The sequence below is a fragment of the Rhamphochromis sp. 'chilingali' genome, assembly GCF_963969265.1.
Source record: "Rhamphochromis sp. 'chilingali' genome assembly, chromosome: 13".
Taxonomy (NCBI): Eukaryota; Metazoa; Chordata; class Actinopteri; order Cichliformes; family Cichlidae; genus Rhamphochromis; species Rhamphochromis sp. 'chilingali'.
Window position 1 is genome coordinate 24,677,756 of NC_137940.1, and position 12,157 is coordinate 24,689,912.

At 39.8% G+C, this 12,157-nt stretch overlaps 1 long non-coding RNA gene across 1 annotated transcript; it reads right to left on the reverse strand.

The window, feature by feature from the left end:
* Positions 1-8,326: 8,326 nt before the first annotated feature.
* LOC308408932 lies at positions 8,327-11,502 on the reverse strand. The gene is made up of 3 exons (XR_013973875.1): positions 11,256-11,502; positions 10,618-10,692; positions 8,327-10,273 (listed from the first exon to the last, which is right to left on the reverse strand). It is a non-coding gene; the product is annotated as an uncharacterized lncRNA (long non-coding RNA).
* Positions 11,503-12,157: the final 655 nt, after the last annotated feature.

Genomic DNA, 12,157 nt, shown 5'->3' on the forward strand with positions numbered 1-12,157 from the left:
GGTGGGGAATACACATCTAAAGAGTTTCAAGAATATTTGAAAGCTCAAGGCATCCACCATGAAATGACTGTACCACACACACCACAGCAAAATGGTGTTGCAGAAAGAAAAAACAGAACTCTAGTGGAATCAGCTAGAAGCATGCTATCACATGCAAAGTTGCCAAACACATTCTGGGCAGAAGCTGTTGCTACTGCAGCTTACATACAGAATAGGCTCCCAACATCTGCTTTAAAGAACGAAACACCCTATCAGAGATGGTATGAAAAAAACCCAGACATTAGCCATATGAAAGTATTTGGTTGTGTTGCTCATGCTCATGTTCCAGACACAGAGAGAAAGAAGCTGGACAAAAAGGCAGTGAAAGTTCGTTTCCTGGGATATGCAACCAATGCAAAAGGCTACGACTGTGGGATGAGGAAAAAGGAAAAACACTGATTCGACGAGATGTGGTCTTCAATGAAACAGAGTTTAAATGCAAACAAAGTGAAAAAGATCTCGGTTTGGGGAATGAGGTGACACTACACACGGGTGAAAGACAAACAAGTACTGAGGAGACTGTCACCAGTGAGGCTGCAAAAGGAGATCAGCGGATCAGAAGACCTCCAAAGAGATATGGATTTGAGGAGTTTGCTGATGCAGCTACAGTTGATCATTATGCAAACATCTGTTGTGTCACAGAACCAAATACACTAGAAGAGGCTATGTCAAGTCCAAATGCAAAGGAGTGGAAAGAAGCAGCTGATTTGGAATATGAGTCACTGCTAGAAAATGGCACATGGGATTTAGTGGATCTACCAAAGGATCGCAAAGCAGTTGGATCAAAATGGGTCTTTAAAGTTAAGCATCACAGTGATGGACAAGTGGAAAGATACAAGTGCAGACTTGTTGCCAAAGGCTATTCACAGATTTATGGTGCAGACTATGATGAAACATTCTCTCCAGTTGTACGATTTGGTTCAATTCGTACATTGTTGTCATTTGTTGTGCAAAACAATCTAAATGTGCATCAAATGGATGTTGTGACTGCATTCTTGAATGGACACCTGGAAGAGGAAATCTACATGGAGCAGCCAGAGGGTTACATCAAACCTGGGCAGGAACATCTAGTGTGCAAACTAAACAAGTCAATATATGGACTGAAGCAGTCTCCACGTTGCTGGAGCAAAGCTTTTACAGAGTTCATGAAAAGTATTGGTTTTACACAGTGTTAGGTATTTTAGTACCATGGTAGCATTTACTGGATATTGTTTTATAGTGACATTATGCAGGAAAACTCTGTCATTCAATAAGGCCCCTTTGTTTTAGTTATTTTTCTCTTTGACCCAAGAATTGATGTGTGAGAATCACAGGCTGGTACAAGGTTGAAATACCACAGAGATCACTCCCTCAGCTACATTAGTTTCTTAATCTTTTAGACGCCTGTTGAAGGCCAAATGGTTTGTTTCAGATTTCACTAATGTAAGAACTCTTTGTTTTGTGCCTTGAAAATATGTCGCTGAGATAATCACAATTGTAGCTGAACTAATAAACTACACAAAGGATGCTTCTTCACCCAAGGGCAGGAAGACGCTCCCTTATCTTGGTCTGTACTGGTTTAAACTGATAATCTGCTGTCTCATGAATTTTACCCTCTATATAAACTGTTATACTTGTGAATAAAGTTGAGTCAATTTGGGAAGACAATCTGAAGCAGTCTCTGTTTTCTTGTTCTCCCAAGCTGCTCCCGAGCTCGTACTAACACGCTGAATGGCATGCTTGAATATTGCTTGAGAATATATTTGACTGTGTTACAGACTAAGGGACATTCTCTGCTGATAGGTGAAGGTACATTCTCTGCTGATAGATGTCCACGCCTCGAAGGAAGTCGATCCACGGATTAGGCCTTGGAAACCGTTTCCTTCACACAGAGTACTTCAGATCAGTGTGTGTTTGTTAGAACAGGTCAGGAGTTGGAAATATTGGCTGTGTATGTTGATGATCTGATTTTGATTACAGAATCAGCAGAGAGCATGAAGACCTTAAAGGACACTCTGAAGAAACACTACAAAATGAAGGACATGGGTGAGCTATCCTACATTCTGGGCATCTCAGTGGTCCAAGACAAGGACAAAAACCATGTTATGCTTCATCAGAGGCAGTATATTGAAAACATACTACAAAAGTATGGAATGGACAGTGCCAATCCAGTAGCAACTCCAGCTGACACAAATGTCAAATTAAGAAAGAGTGATAATGTCAGTCAACCTGTAAACCCAAGCATGTATCAGTCAATGGTTGGAAGTTTATTGTATGCTGCCATGGCCGCAAGACCAGATATTGCACAAGCAGTGAGTGTGGTGTCAAGGTTCAATGCAAATCCAAACACTACACACCTGACAGCTGTGAAAAGAATCCTGAGATATTTGAAAGGAACTCTAAACCTGGGGCTCAAATATCAAAGAACAGAAACAGGAACCTTGGTTGTGTCACGGCTGCCGAGGCGAGCCGTGTGGATTTAGAAGGAGGACCCAAGATGCAGGCAGTGGATGAGATACCGGTGGTTTTATTTACAGAGGTGTAGTGGCAAACAAACAGTGGGGCATAACAAACAACTAAAGACACCTAAACTGGGAGAACTAAAAATAACAGACCTGGGAGCATATGACAACGGATGATGAATAGCAGAGAGACGAGGAACAGGACACCGTGGAACACAGGGTAACAGACTGACACAGACGAACCGGCAACAGGCAGGAGAACACACAGGGCTTAAATACACACACCAGTAATCAGGGGATGAGAGACAGGAGGGCAACACAGCTGGGAGGAATCTGGGCTGACGGGACAGGGGAAACGTAAACTGATCACACTCACATACGACGCGGACCTTCACAATAAAACAGGAAACTCAGACACATGGAACCAGACAAGACATTGAACTAAACAGACAGATTCACAAACAGATGGGGTGACACCATAGACAGAGACACAGACTCAAAGGCAGATCAAATATAACACACAGAACTCAAACAATAATAATCATCATCATAAACTAGAAAATGATAACTAAAAGCGCTGGGTCACCGACCCAGGACCATGACAGGTTGGGTATTCAGATGCTGATTGGGCAGGTGATCAGGACGATCGACGTTCTACAACTGGAAACATCTTTCTACTTGCAGGAGGTGCAGTCAGTTGGCTTAGCAAGAAACAAGCAACAGTTGCACTTTCAACTGCAGAGGCTGAGTATATTGCTTTGAGCCAAGCTGCACAAGAAGGAGTTTGGTTAAGACAACTACTAACTGAGCTTGGAATGGAAACCACAGCAACAGTGATCCTGGAGGACAATCAAGGAGCAATTGCAATCGCAAAAAATCCAGTCGATCATGCAAGAACAAAGCACATAGACATTCGTTACCACTACATTCGTGAATGTGTGCAAAATGGACAAATCCAGCTGAAGTACTGCTGTACAGAAAACATGAAGGCTGATATGTTAACCAAACCGCTGCCTAGACAAAAGTTTGAGTATCTCAGAGGGAAGATTGGACTGTGTTCAGTTTAAAAGGGTTATCATATGCTTAACATGCCTATACTATGCTTATGTTAAGATGGTGAGCATTTAACTGTAATGAAGAATAATAGTTTTGTCTAAGATGGACACAGTACATTTTTTGTGTGAGTTCAAAACAAAAGAGAAAATGTTTATTTTCTAGTAATACCGTGATATAGGTGCATAATGTTGTTTTTTGAAAGAAATAAGCAATGGCAGTCAAGTAAGTGAACTCCATGGTAAAATTAAGTGGGAGTGTTGTAATAGTAATTTTACAATGTATGTTGAAGAGATATTACTGCCCTCTGTTGGTGTGTCTGTGCATTACAAGCAATAAAAGGTGTTCGTTAAAAACATCATCCCCAGGCTCGTACGAACTGACATGGGCACTGAGAACGTGTTGGTCAGCAGTGTTGGTCAAGTTACTTGAAAAAAGTCATCAGTAACTAATTACTGATTACTTCCCCAAAAAAGTAATCCCGTTACTTTACTGATTACTTATTTTCAAAAGTAATTAATTACTTAGTTACTTAGTTACTTTTTAAAAACACGATTTACAACCTGAAGAGGTGATAAAGCGATAGATCTTTCAGCCCAATTCTACTTTTTCTACATAATCCATCATACAAAATGTAATCAAATGGAAAAGTCTCTTTTTTTTTAACTTGTTTTGTTAGTTTTAATCTTTTAACTTTATGCATCAAGCAAAAATTTAATTATATGCAACATTCTCTGACTTGAATAAATTAGTTTAACATTTAAACCTATTGTCTACACATTCCAGCACATAAAATAAAATATTTTTTGTGTTTACACTCACTCTTTCAAATAGATGTAAGTAAAACACAGCAGAAAATAAATAAAGTCAAAGACTCAGCGGTCCTGTTGCTCTATTTTCACCTGTAAAGCAGGACTGCGGTAGGCGGAGGTTTACCCTGGTGCAGGTGTGCCGCGGTCAGTTGAAGAATCCGCGAGTTTCTCTGTGAGTTTCCCATTACCTCGTTGTGCACTCGGTGCTTGCTTGGAAGTTTAGGGTTTTTTTTCGCTGTAAAAAGAAGTTTTCTTCCCACGCACGATGGACGCTAATGTTTTTGTCACTTTTTATGGAATCAAACTCAAAGTAAGGTCAGTACTTCCATGCTTTAAACGCTGCACGCTCATACTCTCTCCCACAATCGATATGTGATCCATTGTTGATCTGCACACAGCTGTTGTCACTAACGGTGCACTCGCTTCCGTCACTGTCGTGAGACATTCTCGCAAAAAATCACGGTTTTAGTAACGCAGTAACGCAGCGTTACTACGGGAAAGTAACGGTAATCTAATTACGATTTTGCAATAGTAATCCCTTACTTTACTCGTTACTTGAAAAAAGTAATCAGATTACAGTAACGCATTACAAGTAACGCGTTAACGCGTTACTGCCCATCTCTGTTGGTCAGAGACCTCCAGCGTTATTTACGGAGAAGTGACGGGGATGATAGAGCAGGAGACAGAAGCTACATCACAGGCGCAAGTACCGCAAACCAGAGAATTGAGAGCTGGTGGGGAGTGATGAGAAAAGAAGGAGTCGAGTCATGGATCAAGCTTCTATGAGAACTGAAGGACGAAGGATTCTTCTTTGGGGATTTGATTCATCTGTCACAGTTCTGCTTCATGCCAATCATTCAGGTAAATGGCCCATATTATGATAACCAGTGGTGGTAATTAATTACATTAAATTACGCTGTTTTAGCAGTAAGGGTAACAAAATAATCGTTTACATAGTTAAAACAACATTACCTTTACCGAACGGTAAATGCAATGTATTCCTAACGTTGTTGAAGTAGGTCAACTGCGCTCTGTATGTGCGTAATGGAGGCTGAAGCATCAACCCAGCCAAAGTTTTTAAATCAGGGAACACTTTGCCAATTGAACTGATCAGAAGTCAGCACGACTTAAATGTTGTTTTTTTCTGATCGGAGGACATTATCCTTGTCTGCGCTCATTCTGCAGCAGTTATGCTGCAGCTACCGATCTGTCACTGCCAGTCTGTCAAAAGCAGTCAGAGGCTTCACGCATCAGTAACTCTTCAGCGCTCTATCATTGGTACATTCAGGTCTGAGGTGATATTGGATCCCCTCATGGGATTGAAAAATATTGATTTTGTCACCTGTATTATGCGCATAAAGTTGAAAAGCTTTGCGCATCCGGACCAAGATTAGTATTAGTATAAAGCCCAGATCCCACAACTCAGTGGTTTGCCTGGTGTGGTTCTTTCTTTTCTTTTTTGCAATCACTCCCTCTTCCTTTGGTTTTCATTAAACTGCATCCAAACATTGCTGCTTTTCAATTCATTTAAGGATGCACCACACTTATTTTCGACCATTTTACAAATGCCTTGTATTACAGCTCTGACCCAATTCTTGTTTCTTCATCAGGAGGTATTGAATGACATCCGGAGTGTTTGGAATGCTCACCGTATAAGGCCCTCAAAGAATAACAACGTGCCCTGTGGGATACCTGATGTCATGTACATGGCCCCTCACCTTTGGGGTGCAGAAGACTGTCTCGTTCCACTGACAGAAGATTTGACCTTGTGTAAAAATAGCTGCACTTTTGTTAGTTCAGTCCCATGTGATGTGCAAGTGTTTGATTTGTGCACAATAATAATGGAGGAATCAAGCTTGGAATTCCCATCTACCATGTCCCAGGCCCTTGATTTATATTTTCATCTCAGGGATACAGTTCGTTCACAGTTATTTGAGGCTACTTAAATGGACACAAACATACAAATGTAGTACATTTTGTACTTCAGTACGTATTCCTACAGCTTAATGTACTTATTATTAAGTAATTATTTTTCTCCAGTGTGTACTTATCTTGTCTTTGTATCAAAATTATCAGAAAAGACTGTATAACATAATTTTCATTTTATCCATGTCAGTAAATTAACTCATCATGAAGTGTTGCTTGCTCTTGGTAGCTACAAAGCGTGGAGTATTAAACTAAAATATGATACAGGTTAGAAAAAAATAAATCCTTTTGGGATTGAGTTAAACTTATCACACTGTTAAAGCATCAAAAGTTGTTCATAATAGTTTTTGGTACCAAAAATGTGTTCATTTCTAACAAAAACAAGAGCACCTTGGATAACAACCACATAGACTGGCAATATATCTAATGTTGTGATCAATTAGACAAGAAGACCAAGTAGGCTAAAGTGTAGAATCATAGTTGTGTCACCAATGCTCCAAATGTTTCTTGAGCCTATAATTTTGTTATTGTGGAATAGATTAAAGCAATCCCATGTTTGATAAAGAACGGCTTCTTTTCTTAAAAATCACAGCACGTGTATGACATTATAGAATGAGTAGTTAAATAACTTTCAGCGGTGTCATTAGACATGTTCATGTTTAAAGATGTATAGAATGTAACAGAGAGGACAAAGTTTTGTACAAATGAGAATGGTTTACTGGTGTCTTTCAAAATACACCATACTCAAAAACAGGTTGTATTTTGCATATAATAACAGGATAAAATAACAGTTATTTCTAAAATGTTATACAAACCTCTTTACAATGTAACCAATCTCTGTAATTGACAACTTTTCTTCTAAACCCATTAGGAACATAAAGGTTCACATTCTTGTTTCTATTAAGATTTCTGCAAACATCTGAAATACTTTAATATAGAACATGCTTAATCAGTTGGAATATGGTATTTGTAATGGTGTTGTACTTATGTATGTATATACAGTAGACAGCACTCAGCAATCTTCCAGTTTGTAGAACTGTTACTGTATGCTATATTGGAAATATTTGTTACTCTTCCTGTAGTAAAAAAGTATTAGAATGTTAAAATTAGTCATTTATTTTGGCACTAACCAGAAACACAGTAACAATGTGTGCAGCAGGAACAGATGCACTTCTATGTTTAGTGTACGGATTCCTACCAGGTGAAGCACTGAAAATGTTATTTAAATATGTATATGTATTTTCAACTGGTGTTGTTTTGTGGTCTCATTCCCCAAGCAATTTGTTGCCTTATTTTGTCCCCAACACTCACTGCTGCTTCTGCAAAATCAGAGTGCTAAGTGCTGTCTACTACAGGTAACTCCACTTCAAAAAACCTGAACATTCCCTTTAGCTTACTATTTTAATTGGGGGGAGAAACTAAGAAAGCAATTACTGACCAGATGAAAAAAAAAGGCTGCACATGAAAAAGGCACAACGGGCTACACTGTTAAGAGAACTTAACCACCCAGTCTATTGAACATTCACATTCATTCCTTCATGTTACTGTTAACTACACCCGTGTTTCTATGAACTGTTAGGGTGGAAAACCTAAAACGTGTAGGGCAGAGTGCCTTGAGGACCAAGGTTGGGTAACACTGACCTACACCACATCCATCACCCACATAGAGCTTGCGAGAATGCTGTTAAATTCACTGCGAAAGTCTGGATAGCTGTGATAACCAAGGGGCAGCTTTAGTACACATTCACATGTGTGGGATTGTGGTCTGCGGAGGAAATCTGTAGTTTCTATGAACTCAATTAATATGGCTTTATCCAACAGATTGGATCCTGTACAGAACCGCAGGAAAAGCTGAAGATAATTGAAATCAATTTCTCCAATGTGTCTTTTCGGGTAACGAGAAACTGTTGACTGGGCAGCTGTCATCTCCTCTGGAAAGATTAGAAGCTCCTTCACTGTTTTTACAGTCGGTTTTTTTTCTGCTATGAAATGATGCAGTCCTTCTGGTGGGAGTAAACCAGCTACAGAACCCACAACGGGACGCCAGCACTTGATTACAAACATTGGGGCCTGAATAAGTACTTTGTGTCCTATCTGTGCCAAAACAGGGAGCAGTGTGTCCTTGGTAGGAACCTGCTTGCACTCATGTGCATCAAGTACTTCCAGCAATTCATCTGTATCCACTGAATTGAAGTCATCCAAAGCCTTCAGGAGAACAGATCGCTCTTCTTGTGAGACGTACAAAAGAAAGGAATCTTTTAAACTACTGGTTGTCGAGCCGTACAATATCTCCTCCAGAAAGGGTATTGCAAGCTTCACTGGGAAGTAACCAGCTTGTTTCCACCCTACAACAAACACTCTAGCTATAGCCTGCCATTCTTCACACTGAAAGTCATGCCGGGTGAATGGGACTTTCACCTCAACTCCCAATGTGCAGCTGTCATAGAAATCTCTACAACTAAGCTGACCACTCATTATGTTTGTGTTTTGTTTTTTTTTTGTTTTTTTTGTTTTTCTTGGTTTGTGTGTTTTGTTTTTTCTGTGTCTGTGTGGGGGTGTGGGCTTTGAAACTCTCCACATCTCTCTTGTACACTCAGGAACTGTTATCTTGTACTCCAGGGTTTGCTACTCGTATTATTAGATTGGACCCTTTCTTTTTTCTTTTTGTACACCCACTGGTACTCCTATAATTATGAGGTGGGAGTGTATGTTTCATATTGTTTTATGTTCTTCAAAAAGAAAACGGCATATTGTTCAATTTGTCTTTTGTAAAAATGGATGCAGAAACTTTAATAAAAATATCTGAGGAAAAAATATCACATTGATGAAAAAAAAAGAAAATAAAAAAGAAAATAATAAAAAAAAAGAAATCCATCCAAAATTCTGTCAGGCAGTCCCGCAAAACACCACCCCCTGTTCAAGCTCTCCATTTGGTGACAACATTTTGATATTGACCTCAGATGAAATAATGTTTGAGTCCTTAAAGGCACTGATCAAATCAGTAAGACAATGACCTCTTCTAACAGTCAGTATTACGGGACAAGATCGTGGTTCAGGGGTTGCTTGGTCAGGAATATTGGCCTCTCCTGTCAGCCCCGGTGAGAGAGACAATGTGTGATGAGGTGGATCCGACTCTTTTTCTGTAAACAGTGTTTCAGGGTTTAGTTCAACCACACTAATATCCACCATGTTATCCCCACTAATAATAACAACTGCATCAGAATCTTCACTTTCACCTACATTTGGCAGACCATCCCATGGTAATGTGTCATTCAGTTCCAAATATCCACTTATGGAAGCTCCATCATTAATTACAAAGTTTGATGGTTCTGAATTTATGTTTTCCACCAACAGATCATCAGCGGCCTGATTAGGTTCATTGCCAGTGAGATCTACCACAGAGGGCTGGGTTATTGCATGATCGGCCTCTACGTCTTGGGGATGCTGTTGTGTTTTCTTTCTGGTACACAGATAAAGTCGCAGAATTTTGACTTTACTTTGCTTATACAACTCATCAACTGTACTGGAAGCATCCACATGCATCTGTGAGCTCTCAATATGAGTTGAATAGTGTGAAAGACTTTTGGGTTTTTTTGAGGTGCCATTGGGAAAAAACAGATTTTCAGCCATAAGTTTGATATTTGACACTGTTTCATTTTTATCTACAGATAAATGCCTTGTTCCACCACCACTTACAGACTTCACCTGTTTGAACCCACCCTTCTCCTCATCAAAATCCATCCAGCCAACCTCAATTCGTCTCACTGTTCGTTTTGCATTTGTATTTTCTGCCCACTGAGACAATTTCTTTTTAGGAGGCATTCCCTCAGCTCCTGTCAGTCTATGTCGTAGCCTTGAGAGTATAGATTCTTTCCTGGATGGTGACGTCCGTGACAGTGTTGCTTGTCAGCAGAAGGCCACAGTGGAGACTCTATCGCCAACTTTGGGGATGTACTTTGCCAGGTCATTGTCTGTCATTAAGGGAATGACAGTTTCATCAATCTGAAAAATATAAATAACAAATTAATAAAATTGTCAATATTAAAAAAAAACAATGAATACATACAACTGCATATTTTAGAGTTGTTTTTTGCTATCTACTTTTGATAACAGATACTTTTGGTAATGTGGTACACATTTGTCCAACATAAGATGAACAAAAATTACTTTTAAAATTACTCTTTAAACATATCACGTCATTAATTAATGTCACTGATTAAACAAAAATATGAAATTCAATAAATATTTTTAGAATGTGCATAGCAAATTGTGGATTGCGGCTCTCCGTTCAAAAACAAACACACAGACACACACGCACGCACACAGCAACAGCTGCAGTGGCTTACATTCTCATCTTCAAGTTTCTTGATCACATCTTCTTCAGCTTTACGCTCTGTTAAGAATTCTCGCAGCCGAGACCTCTAAACCACATGAAAATGAAATAAGTATTTTTACACTCAGTTATAAATTTTATGTAGCAGATTTTTACATGATAGCCTACCTATAAAATCACTTTATCTATGGCAAATCAGAATTTGATAATGATTGTTTTATTACTTAGATATTATCTATGGTAATGAGGAATGGAGCGATCGTCTACTTGGAGTTTAAGTAGTTCAGCATGAGCAATGACAACCTGCATCAATACAAAATCATTCCGATCACTGTATGCTTTATTAGTTCCCTTGGCAACGTGATACCCGCAGTGAGCTACTGTAACTGCAAGGCATCATCATCATCATCCGGTGATGCATTGAAAGCTACGGCTCATTTAGCATGTATTACCTTAACAAGTGTGACTCACATGATGCTACTTTCAAAGGAGATGTTCAGCAAAAAAAAGGCAATTTTAAGATGCTTTCCATCTAAAACTGTTATTATTGTCCAGACCAGATTAGTTGCACCAGCTAGTATGGTGATGTGGCCAGGGTAAAAGAGAGACACCTTCGTGACACAGAGAACTAAGGTTTTATGTTGAACATACCTCGTTTATTAGTAGCCTTCAGCCTTGCTCTACTTTGAAAGTGTGCTGCGGGGCCGCCGCACGTCCTACAGTTAAAAATGAGTTTACGGCTACATATTAGCACAACAAAACAACGTGTAGTAACAACATGAGGATACAACATTTGAAACGTCAGCAGATACCCTTTAGAACATAGTAACAATATAGGTCTGAATAAATAACTGCCGAATTGCGGGATAACAATATGAAATAAATATAAAATATAATACACTCACCTTAAGGACATCACCAACAGCAAGGACTCCGTACTATGGCTGACGCAGGTTCTAGTGAATGTGCCCTGGGATGATATATATATATATATATATATATATATATATATATATATATATATATATATATATAAAAAAACACCCAGCACGCCCCTGCGGGCGGTTTATCCTTCAAGCTCGGGTCCTCTACCAGAGGCCTGGGAGCTTGAGGGTCCTGCGCAGTATCTTAGCTGTTCCCAGGACTGCGCTCTTCTGGACAGAGATCTCCGATGTTATTCCCGGGATCTGCTGGAGCCACTCGCCTAGCTTGGGAGTCACCGCACCTAGTGCTCCGATTACCACGGGGACCACCGTTACCTTCACCCTCCACATCCTCTCGAGCTCTTCTCTGAGCCCTTGGTATTTCTCCAGCTTCTCGTGTTCCTTCTTCCTGATATTGCTGTCATTCGGAACCGCTACATCGATCACTACGGCCGTCTTCTTCTGTTTGTCTACCACCACTATGTCCGGTTGGTTAGCCACCACCATTTTGTCCGTCTGTATCTGGAAGTCCCACAGGATCTTAGCTCGGTCATTCTCCACCACCCTTGGGGGCATCTCCCATTTTGACCTCGGGACTTCTAGGTTATACTCGGCACAGATGTTCCTGTA